The sequence below is a fragment of the Pterocles gutturalis genome, unplaced genomic scaffold (assembly GCF_000699245.1).
Source record: "Pterocles gutturalis isolate BGI_N339 unplaced genomic scaffold, ASM69924v1 scaffold33768, whole genome shotgun sequence".
NCBI lineage: Eukaryota > Metazoa > Chordata > Aves > Pterocliformes > Pteroclidae > Pterocles > Pterocles gutturalis.
Window position 1 is genome coordinate 51518 of NW_010119173.1, and position 12291 is coordinate 63808.

Below are 12291 nucleotides of genomic sequence, written 5' to 3' on the forward strand. Positions count from 1 at the left end.
ACTTACTGTTTTTCTCATCTGGAAAGTTTGATTAGCATTCTCTGTAAACAATTGTACGTTTTAAGCCACAAGACATAAACCAAATCAAAGTTCCAACTTACAGCACGCTGCACTGCTCATCTAAGTAATGTCATTATAGTTTAAACAAAACAGTGCTCAGGCAAGTGGATAAATACCTCACATCCAGCTCAGATGGAACAAAGAACTAATTGCACAATCTTAAAATGATATCATTGTAAGCACGTGTAATGCTGGCAGCCTCTTCTCCTCATGCAATAGAGGCCAAAGGAACAACTCCCCTCACATCACCTTCTTTTAACAAGTGATGAAGGTTATTCTAATGTTTAACACAGTTATTTTAGTTTGCTTCAGATTAAGACCTTCCAGTACTTTAATAATCCAGTTTCTGTCTGGTTTTCCTCTTATAAGTTATCTTTCATACTCTGTCTTCAAAGAGAAGAGAAAACAGCCTGAACTAACTACTTCTAACGACTTTTGTTGTAATTAAATTTCATAAATAAAAATCCGCCCTTTTTTTAAACTTGCAGAACAACCATGTAACACCAGCACCTTTACTTCACAAGCTACAACGCTGATCAATGCCAAAAGCATTTGCTGAGTAATCCCACGGGTAGAAAAGCAGGGGAGGAAGAAGGGTGTGAATGGGAGAATATGGGAAACATATTTTGCACAAACATTTACCAAAAGCAAAGAGCTCCTGCTTGCCCTGCATGGTTAGCACTGTGTTCATGGTGCAGTAAGGGAAACCACACCACCTCCAGAACCAGAGAGAGGGGTAGCTCTTTGTCAAGTCATGGGCAGAAGAAGAGGACGTAAATCATGAATATTTTGACATCCGAGCCCTGCCACTTGAATCACCCGCTTTTTCTCAGGTGCCACTGGTCCATCCCGCTTATCCTATCACTATGGCCCAGCTTCTTCCTTCTCAAAGCAAGGATGACATATATTACACTATCTTATTACTTTCCCACCTTAAGTTACAATTAACAATAAATTATACAAAATCCTGTTGTTTCCAACAACATCCCAGAAACTAATGGTCCCTTTCAGATGAGATTTCTGTGTAACTCACCCAGGAAACCGAAACCTGAAAACCAAAATCAAACACTCTAGTTGATCATCAAATTTGTGAAGGAATATGAAGAGCAGTCCTAAGACATTCCATCCTCTCGGTCGCTGTAGAGAACTCTCAAAGCACTGAGTATAAGCTAACGCAAGGGCAGGTAACAGGTGAGTACAGGTGTTATACAGCGATGATACCCGTCAAAGCTGCACTGTCACCCAGGTAAAGTGCTGGCTGGCTTAATGAGAGTCACTCGGTGAAACACTCCAAGCAGAAAGGGGAGCAATGTGACTGACGGGCTGTTAAATGCGCTGCTACGTATAAAAATCCTCTTGCAATAGTCCTCTTTCTGTAGTTACTGAAAAGTCTGGTTTTCTTCTTATCAGTTATCTTTCATATTCTGTCTTCAAAGAGAAGCCATTTAAATTACACGTCTACATCTCCTATACAACGTTATACCATTCATCTACAGACAGATGTCTGCATAAAATGAAGTAGTAGTGTAACCTCCAACTATGATTTAATTACATGAGTTTATAACACACATTCTTCTCTGTTTTGGAATGGCTTTTTTTCATATCCCTAAATACCTTCCACAAGAGTTTTCCCTCTAGGTGTTGAATGACATCTTTCTGTTTCTTCTCCACCCTTAATTTCACTTTTTATGCAGCTTTGCTTCAACACACTCCAAACCTTGCTTTACCTTCATTTTTTTCAGTACAGGTACAAATGCCCTAAATAAATGCAGAAGACTATACAGGTATTTTATTACAATTGCAGGCTTCAGCAATGCCAGACACAGATATTATAACCCACCAAAAAAAAGTATAATGCAATCAGAGGCTTCCCAACCATGAAGCTAACAATTCTCCACCTAGTAAATCAAGCAAAAAAGTGGTATCCAGAATCCATGAGCAGTCTTGTTGTTCTATCACAACTTATTATGATTGATATGGGCAAGATAACAAACAGCTCAGGCAGGTATGAATAATTTTAGCAAATGTAACTCCCCAAGCAAAATCCTCACAAAGAAGAAACAAAAACCCTACCTTTAGGCTGACACACAATATGGGAAAGCCTGAACAATTAAAGTCCGGGAAATTTACACAGAACTAAATGTTTCATAGGTCTTTTAGGCAGTTTTGGGAACAGAGTTACTACATTCCCTCTAAATTAAAAAATAAAAAAATAAAAAAAAAGACAAAACAACTATATGCAGTTGAACTAGAAGTAAAATTTCAAGAACAGTCTAAGAGTAAAAGCTAAGTTCTGTCCCTTGAATTTCTGCCTTGTATTATCCCCAAAAGGATATTCTGTACAATAGGCAGCTTCTCAGTTCTGTAGGGCTAGTTCCATATAACAATGTGATCAGAAACCAGGTAGGAAAAAAATGCCAAAATACTCTGCTAGAATGTAGCACCGTAGACAAATATGTAGTTACTTTTTTAAAATTATTTTATTCTTTGCTTTTATGCTTTAAAAACTTTTCAGAAAGTTCTGAAATATACATATCAGTTTAAGATTCTCAAAAATGCACATCAAATGAAACTATTTTTGAATACTATTAGTAACAGTTTTAAATACAAAAAAGCCTATTTTGCAAACAAAATGTAGAAAAAAAAATTAGTCTGATTTATTTCTGGGGAAAAAAACAAATTCCAGACCTGTGTTTTCCATGTGTTAAACCCCTATATAGTCATGCAATAATTAAAGTCTATGCATCTCATTCTAGGACATCTTTCATTCTATTTGTGCTGGTTTTGGCTGGGATAGAGTTAATTCACATGGGGCTATTAATAATTGCATATGCATATGCTATTAAACAAAAGTTCAGTAAAAAAGAGATTAAATCTTAGCTTCACTAATTTTAACATTATCTTTAAAATTACAAAATTATTTCAGAAATGCTTAAAACTACACTGTCTTGGGGTAAAAGTTATAATGCACAAATAATAAGAATCCATACCATCTGAATCCTAAAAAAATAGTTTAAAAGAGCAGCTGGCTCAACTAAGTGATAATAGCAGGATAAATAGCTACAGACATTTAAAGAAATGCTATACTGTAGAGAAGTAATAATTATCTCTATGAAAGAATGATTCATACATGATTACCATCATGGAACTTCATCCCAACTTCCATTAGATTTCAGTCAGCACCAGTTGCAATGGAAAAAACATTAAAACACACATTAGAGCTATAAAATAGCTTCTAACTATAGACTATGCACCACTACTCATCTATGTACACAAGTGCCTTTAAATTTGAAGATTGTAATATGGGATGTGGGCAAAAGGGAAAAGGTTTCATGAGGAATTCATGGACCATCAGCACTATACTCCTCAACGTTAACAGAAATTACACAAATGCCTTTTCCCTATTTAATCAAGGTTTTCAATAATCAGACTCTTGTCTCAAGTACCACTTATCAATACATACGTGCAAACCAGACACAGGAATTTAAAGACTGAGAACTATTTTTGTATTGGGAGGGAGAAAGTAGAAAACAGAACTATATATACACAGATGTCCCAGTGCTGAGGTACTTCCCTGAAACAAGACGCATAGGAACAAACAACATTTCCGTCCAAAGCCTTCTTGAAACATGGAAGAGCAAAAGAGGCAAATAACTGGTTACTAAAATGGCTATATACAATCTCACAACTTTAAAATGACCGCCTCAAACATGGTTCCAGTGTTCTGCTTCTGGAAGCCAAGCAAAAGCCCATGGCATTCTCTAGCAACCTGAAACTACAAGATGGAAAGACAAAAGTTTCTTACAGAAATAGTGACAAAGTTAACTGTCATCATTCAAGTAGTACAACTTTAATCTTATTTTATAGATATGAGATCCATTCAGTACAAAATCCAAGGAGCAACACGTAAAATGGCAAAAGATCAAGAACAGATAGCCAAGAAACATAAATCCGATCCCAGGATACCTATGCTATGACTGTACAGTTCAATGCCTGATGAGTGCAGCTAATGCATAAAAAAACCCACATCAGGCTCACTGATCTTGATTTTCCTTTTTTCACTGTCCAATTAGATGAAGTAAACTTAAAGGAACAGGAACAAGCTGGTAGAGCGATAGGACTGCTAGGACATGCTGCCTATTAAGTATTGGACACCAAGGATCTACTACTGACAATTATTCAATCACTTTGACCAAAATGCCACCCGTGCATTAAGGAGAAAGCTCTAATACACACTGTAGAAATCACAGAATCACAGAATGGTTTGGGTTGGAAAGGACCTTAGAGATCATTGAGTTCCAACCCCCTGCCATGGGCAGGGACACCCTCCACTAGCCCAGGTTGCTCAAAGCCTCATCCAGCCTGGCCTTGAACCCCTCCAGGTGAAAAATTTCTTCCTAATATCTAATCTAAATCTGCCCTCTACCAGTTTAAACCTATTACCCCTCGTCCTGTCACTACACGCCCTTGTAAAAAGTCCCTCCCCAGCTTTCCCGTGGGCCCCGAAACAGTTCCTATCAAATAGCCTCAACGGAAAACAGGCACTGAGTTTGCCCTAATCTGCTCCCCAGTGCTGTATTACCCAGTGGTTCCCACTGTGGCTCTTTCAATGAGGGGGCAGATGTTTTTTCAGCCTGCCAAGCATTTACGCCGACGTCCATGGGGAGGAACGCAGAACCTTTCCTACAGAAGAGCAAAGCGACACAACATCAAGTGCCCAGAAGAACATACACCCCTTCTCTTGTCTGTAGTACAGTGTCCTAAAGAAGCACCTTCAGAATTACTATTGTTGATAATGTCAATTCATAAATTATGTTTCTGCAAAGACACCACTATTTTTTTTTTGCAAAATTCAATTATCCAGGCTCACAGTAACCCAGAAGCCCGTAATGCGGCATTTCAGTTTCCAGTGCTTTTATTACTAAGTCATAATTCTCAGCATTTCTTTCTGCTACAGTAGCAACAGTTCAGAGTTAATTAGAATGACTAATTAGGTAATAAATGCAAATCATCATCATCATTACGCGTGGCAAATATTTGCCTTCTAAATAATACAAAAGCAGAAATGTGCAAATTTTCACTTGCAAAAGTGAAAATGGCAGATTGATACTCATCAACTTAAATACCACGGTCGGCTCAATTCAGGGTGAATAAAATACAGTAATTTGCACAATCCCTTAAGAGTCCTTAATCCTGAGCTAGATTTCCCACTTCCAGTAACACAAGTGTTTCAATATAAAGAACACCACAACCACAGAACTTTACCCTGAATGTGACTGGTGAGGCACTGGGAAGTGTGCCATTGGGTTTTTAATCAATACCACACCACCCAACAGTTCATAGACAGAAAAATCCACACAGCCTAATATCTCTGAAGCTTCCAAGCAAATCTGTTTTAAGTATAATGAAGGGGAAAAAAGTTTTGTCTGAAAGCTTAATTTCTGCAAGGGAGAAAAAAGTCTTTAAACAGTTTTATAGGTTATAAAGTAACAAATTTTATAAATATTTCATACACATCTCATATTTCAGTTTCTTGAGCAGCACCCTTCATGGTAGCTTAGCCTTCCAATAATACCACCATTGATCAATCAAGTAGTAGGAAAGCGTTACCTGCCTGGATAGGAAATGGGAACTGTCCTGTGGCTGCACTAAATGCAGATGTCTGCGTGCATATGCAACAGCTGGGGAGTCAGCAGAACATGGTCAAGGCAGAGGTTCCCTTATCAGCAGTGGATGTTGAGAAGCATGTTAATTTAATGCTTTTGTGTTTACAGTTGAAGGCATAAAAGGGAGAAAACATTCCTGATCCCAGCTCCCTCATACATGAGTAAACCACACAGACCTAGGATGCTCATGTTCGAATAAGCACAGGGAGTGCATCCTTCTCTCCCTCAAAAATAAAAAAAAAGCTATCCACTCCACGGACAGCTAGCTCCTCTCTTTGAACCATAACTGCTCTACCACTCCCAGTCCAGCCCTAGGGAATCGAGCAAGAGCTTTAGTCAGAAATCAGTGAAGATTGTCAAAATAAACAAAGTCTTACCAAATTTTCACTGGCCCATGAAATGATATAATGCTTCGAGAATGTAACATATAGACAAGAGGCTTGGTAATGTAAGGACAGCCTTCGCTGTTCCGTTTCCTAAGGAAGCAGCAAAAGCAGCACACAGTCCTCAGACAAGCTTGGGTCACTTCTTTAATACATAACAGCACAACTTTTTATGCTGATCTATTCAGCTATATACTGGGAGCTGAAAAGGGTTCACTTTCAATTCGTTAGAGGTAAAGCACAAAGAACTGCATCATAGCACCACACCAGAGCTCTAGGCACACACCATCTGTACAATCTATTCCAATTTTCCTGGGAAAGGCTTTAGAAAGACTCCAGATCAGTGTGTTTAATGCACATAAAATTCTTTCTACACTCAGTAAAATACTGATGGACTTGCCTAGCAAAAGGCTCGCTTCTACCTCCACACTGGAAATCTCAACTTTTATAACGAAAAAGGAATTACAGGTATCTCAGTACATCACATCTCACTGCCACGTTACATAGAGGGAGGAAAAACCAACCTGACATGGGCACAAAAGCAGATCAAAGATGGGAGGTTAGGCCACTCACTGCATCAAGCCTGCCATGGATCCCGGCTTCTCAACTACGGCATGACGAAAGGCTTACCAAGAACCTGAACACACAGCTCCTACACACAGCTGTTCAGGATTCACTGCCTAAGCGACTCCAACAAATTCTGTCCTTCAGAGACTAAGATGAAGCATGGTTTGAGCACGCTGATAATCTGCTGAGACTGAACTGACAGCAAAGTACCATGGCCCTGGGGTCAAAAGCTTATGAACTGCTCAGCTCTTCAATCAGAGATGGTGGTAAGGGCACGCGTTCAAGAGGAGCAGTTCCTGGGTCCAATGCACGTGGGTTCTCCAGTTCAATTTTCCATCTTCCTGGGGTGTGACCTTGTTATTAAATTACAGGTTAAACTGGGAGATCAGCCTGGTAATATTCTAGTGGTGTTATTACCCTAAATCACACAGAATAACGATCAGACAGCAGTAAGAGAGAAAACAAAAGGGAATGTGGTCATTCCTGTAAGTAGGGCACTCTCCAATAAGGTCCTGGGTTCCCATCTTTGTCTTCAGAATGCTGTATTTTATTAAAAGGCTCTACAGCACAAAAGGCATCAAAATCTGGCAGATCCAACTAGGGACACTTTCAGTGTGACCTGAATCTTTTGAGAAGAGCAGTCCAAGTTTAAGTGATCGTGACATACCAGCACACTAGCTGAAACCTAAGCATATAACCAGAAAACGTGTGATACATTAAAAACAGTCCTTGCCATCATCAAAAGAAAACAAAATGTCATTTTTTAAAAATAATTTCTTTGGTACCAGCACTTTGTAAAATTCAGAAAAATAATCACGTCAGAAGTTAGTTTTCTAAGCACATGAAAACTCTGATATAAAGTTCAGAAGAGACATGACATCAAGCTTTCACAGCACTGAGCCTATCGAACAACAAAGGCACAGAACTCACAACTCCAGCAGTTTGAAGCATGTTCAAAATGACAAATTCTGACTGAACAGAGACAACTCAGGAATATACTACATTTTATGTAGTTCAACTTTTTCACCTGTCTGGATTTCTGTAAAAAGCAATGAAGCATAAAATACAGGTCTCAACTAACTTAAGTGACTTAAAATATTTCCTATATATCTATTTAAGCTGCCGGCCTCTAAAAATCAATGACTTCTCTTGATCCAGAGAAAAAAAATAAGAATGCTAGAGAATTTTGAAACAGCTAGATCCATTTTCAGGGGCAAGGGACTGTTTCTATCTACTGCCTTAAGTAAGGAAGGACGTCTTTCTTTCACAAGACCCTTTCCCAACTTAAACAGTAATGAAGTCTTATGTAAAAGAAAATATTTATTTACAAAAATATATGAGATTCTTTGCTTTTATTCTAGCAAAGAGATGTCAGATATATTTTTTTCAGGATAGCTACTTATGTCCTTTCTATCAGCAGTAAGTGTCATCTCTCAGCTGTACAAGGAGGATACTCCTTACCTCACCTGACCTTACACAACACTCATTCAGGGCTCCCTTAACTTTAAAAAAACACAACAAACTTTTAAACCAAGACATTTCCAGAGGCCAGTTTATCTCATCCCAAAATAGGCCACTGAAACAGCTGGGATGAATGACCCTCACGAGACATCCCTTCTCTAGTATAGCTCTATGAGCTACTGTAACTAGCTCAAACTTCAATACTCACTCACAGACATCTGAAGATTGACCAAAGATAAATCTAGCCCCTGTTTGCACATTTACCCATCCCAGGAACTGTACCCAAAGAGCAAGTTTCAATTACTGCTGGAATCCATTCAAACCCCATGGCATTCTGCTCCAGGCATCTCCTCCTCATGCAGATGACAAAGACTAACCTATTGCAAAACAGAACATAACCACAAAAATCTTAAAAATGCAAAGAAAATATCAGTAAAATTGGGCAGCAATTTTTATTTATATTCACTATATTTATGTTTGTTTATTTTCCACTCAGAGCTATATATTCAAAAACGTGCTCATAGGAGCAATGCCAAGTTAAAGCAGCTGCTTAACTTGGCTAAAACGAGGCCTCTGGTGGCAGTTGTGAAGTATTACTTCTCATAGTTTTATTAAATATGCATTTTGATGACATAATTTTCCATAAAGAACCAGCTACAGCAAGCAGGCTAAGCAGTTAGATTTTGCAGTGAAGCTTTTAACACATTACTGCTCATCTCCAAAGCACTAACCATGTCAGCACATCCTTCTGCATGCCTATACCACAGGTGTCAAAATAGGCTTCAAGTTTAAGCAAAGCATCTCATTTTTAAATATTGAAAAACTTCATTGTTAAAGTTATTTCATTTCTAAAGGCAGTACCAATTAAGGTTATGAGGCCTTAAGAGATCGAGTTCTGAGAACTGTCACAGGTAGGTTACGGTTGGTACAAAAGATGTGAAAGGGGATGTGTGTGCATGCAGGGACTGAAAGCAGCAGCAGGCCAAGGACTAACATAACAGCCTGTACTGATCATAAAGGACACCACTCCCAGCTGTGGAACTGAGTGATGTGTTTTCACATCAAAACCCAAAGTCCTGCTCTCCGATAAGATCACCGCACTGGCTCCCACCAGCAGAGCCCCTTGCATCCCAGCACCAGCAGAACTGCAATAAGGTTGCAGAGCATCACTTACACCATCCCCTTTCCTCTGCATCCAACAGGACAAGGAGACGATAGACATAGATTTCAAACATGTATATGGGATGCGGGAAAACAAAAACTTGGCCTGAGATTTATGGAGGCTGACATAAATCATAGTCTGGCGTCAAGGGCAGCCCTTTAATAGCTGGTGATCTGTTTAATGGCTGGACTGGAGTAAAATCAATTCCGTTACCTATAAAGACCCTGCAAAGAGGACTTCAGCAGATGAATGGACAGCCAAGAACTTTCTCCGGCATGGCCAACTTTTCAACCACTCTCTTGGTCCTTGACACTGGCATCCCGGGAAGGGAATAACTGAAGCACAGCAAGTCCCATCCCCAGCCATGGTCATCTGCACCAACTGCACCACGTAGTTCCTCTTGGGGTGAGGCTACAGCAAGCAGCTACGACTATCAGTTCCATCTTTCTATTTACGTTGGCAATTACCTTAAAAAGTGTCCAGGATGAAAATTAAGTTTAAAAGTTTCAGTGTTGCATAGTAAACCACTAATTATTTTCAGCTGAGCAAAACAGACAAGATCTACAGAAGATAACTCAATATTTCTCCCATCATACTGGCCAGCCTGCAACCATACTAACACAAGAGCAATGCTAAAAACATTTACTGTTTGGTATTTATTATAACAAATAGCTGAACTGCCTAGCCAGTGTGCACTATATTTCTCTCTAAGTAACTTGCTTTTAATTCCTAGTAGTAAACCCATTAACAGATTTAAAGCAACAGGTCTATCTGTTCCATCTTTTTACTTATGCCACAGTTACCTTACAAGATGTTCAAGATAGAAGATAAGATGAAAATCTTCTCAGAATATCTATTTTTAAAGCACAGATTTGCAAAACACTGTACAATCAAAGCTCTGCACTTCCTATGCACTGCTGCATTTTTTTCCCCAACAGCATTTCAGTGCAGATCCAATCCATTGATACAGACTTCACTGCTCTTTCAAAGAGGTGCTCTGTTTTCATAGAATGACAGATCAAATCTTGAAAGGAAGAAAAAAACTTCGCTAAAAAAATTGAATAATTTTGCTTGTCCAGAGGGCATTGTAAAGGATTTATTACTGCCAAAGTTTCTCTTCAGATTGATGACAACAACTCAACACATTTCATATTTTACAGATAGAAAGTACATCCAAGTAAGACAAAATACGCTGCAAACAAACACTGAAAACACTTCAGCTGAGAAGATCAAATTTATATGAAGCAACACATAGGTATGCGTGTAAGTACAGAACTTGTTACACATCCATAACCAGACACCAGGATGCTGCCAACAGCAGACACCCAACACAGATCCTTCCTCCCATCACCTGCTCCATCCCACCAGCAGTCCCTCAGACAAACATACGGGTAAAATTCACACTGCGGAGAAATACAAGCTTTGCCATAGAGGAGCAGACCAATGGCTCACCTTTCCCTTTATCACATTTAATCTGTTTATACTTTACCTGACCAAGAGCAAATCCCTTACTGAGCAACTACAGAATGACAAAACACTTGTCTACAGGATTAAGATACTCCAAATAGAAATACACATTACAAACTGGAATACTGTGTTCAGTTTTGGTCCCTGCCATGCAAAAAAAGATGTGGACAGGCTGGAGAGGGTCCAGAGAAGGGCCACAAAGATGATCAAAGGGCTGGGAAGCCTGCCATACGAGGAAAGGGTGAGAGAACTGGGTTTGTTCAGCCTTGAGAAAAGAAGGCTTAGGGGAGACATTATCACCATGTTTTGGTATTTCAAGGGTGGCTACAAAGAAGATGGAGACTCCCTTTTTACAAGGAATCACATGGAAAAGATGAGGGGTAATGGGTACAAGCTACTCCTGGGGAGATTCCAATTGGAAACAAGAGGAAAATTTTTCACAATGAGAATAGTTGGCCATTGGAATAATCTCCCCAGGGAAGTGGTGGATTCCCCAACATTGGACACTTTTAAGATTCAGCTGGACAGGGGGCGGGACGATCTTGTCTAGACCATGCTTTTACCAAGAAAGGCTGGACCAGATGATCCTTGAGGTCCCTTCTAACCAGGCGTTCTACAATTCTATATATAGTCAGATAAGGAGGTGTGCCTGGTCTGCTCTGCTTAAACTTCTGTATAATCTGATTTAACTGTAGATATCATACTGCCTTAAATAAGAAACTGCAGGCAGAGAAGGTACTTGATGGAATCACACATCTCTTTCAAGCCCATGGCTCTCCTCATCCTTTGGTTATCTTCACTCAGTACACTACTGTTACTCAGCCTGAGTTAACTAAGCTGCAGATGTCTCTCAAGCTTCAGAATAACTTGACCAGCAGCATAAAATCAGCTGGTGTACAGACTGGATTAAGAGTCAACAGTCCTGATGGACTGTGGATTTGCCAGTTTAAGGAAACTCACAGCAAGCATTCAGCGAACCCAAACAACTCGCCCAAGCTTAAATCAAGGGAGCCATTACCACAAAGTGAGGGGTAAACCTTTGCCTACGCTCCAGTTGTTAATGCTGTAAATAATGTAAAGACAAAAACACCTGCAGAACCTTTTTGAGCACTGCAGGCCAAAGGCACGTTCAGCAGCATTTTTACTGTTGGACAGCAGGCAGGCAGCAGCTCTTCTCTCACAGTTCTGAAGTAGCTTGACAAAAAAACAGTTTCATGGAAGAGACTTAAGACTAATTTTAATGAGGTAGTGATGGAAATGACATGCCTATAAGCACGCTCCCAAAGTGGCAATACTAACACTTATTTTGTAGAATCTAAGTTTATTCATGTATTTATAATATTAAAAGTACCTCATCAAATGGGTAAGTGAAAAATGAAGGAAAAAAAAGATTACAGGCACTGTAATGATCACAAAAAATTGCTAATTCAGGACAACAGGAAAAAAGATAGTAATCAGGAGCAGGGAAAGACCTCCAGTTTGGTGGGTTTTTTTACTTTTTGGGTGCTTTGTTTTTGTTGGGGGG

At 39.4% G+C, this 12291-nt stretch overlaps 1 protein-coding gene across 1 annotated transcript in view; it reads right to left on the reverse strand.

Annotated features, from left to right (window-relative positions):
- BCKDHB (branched chain keto acid dehydrogenase E1, beta polypeptide) overlaps positions 1-12291 on the reverse strand; it is a gene marked incomplete at its 3' end in the record, with an annotated part of 44483 nt that overhangs the window by 13331 nt on the left and 18861 nt on the right. The gene's annotated exons all lie outside the window — the stretch shown is intronic.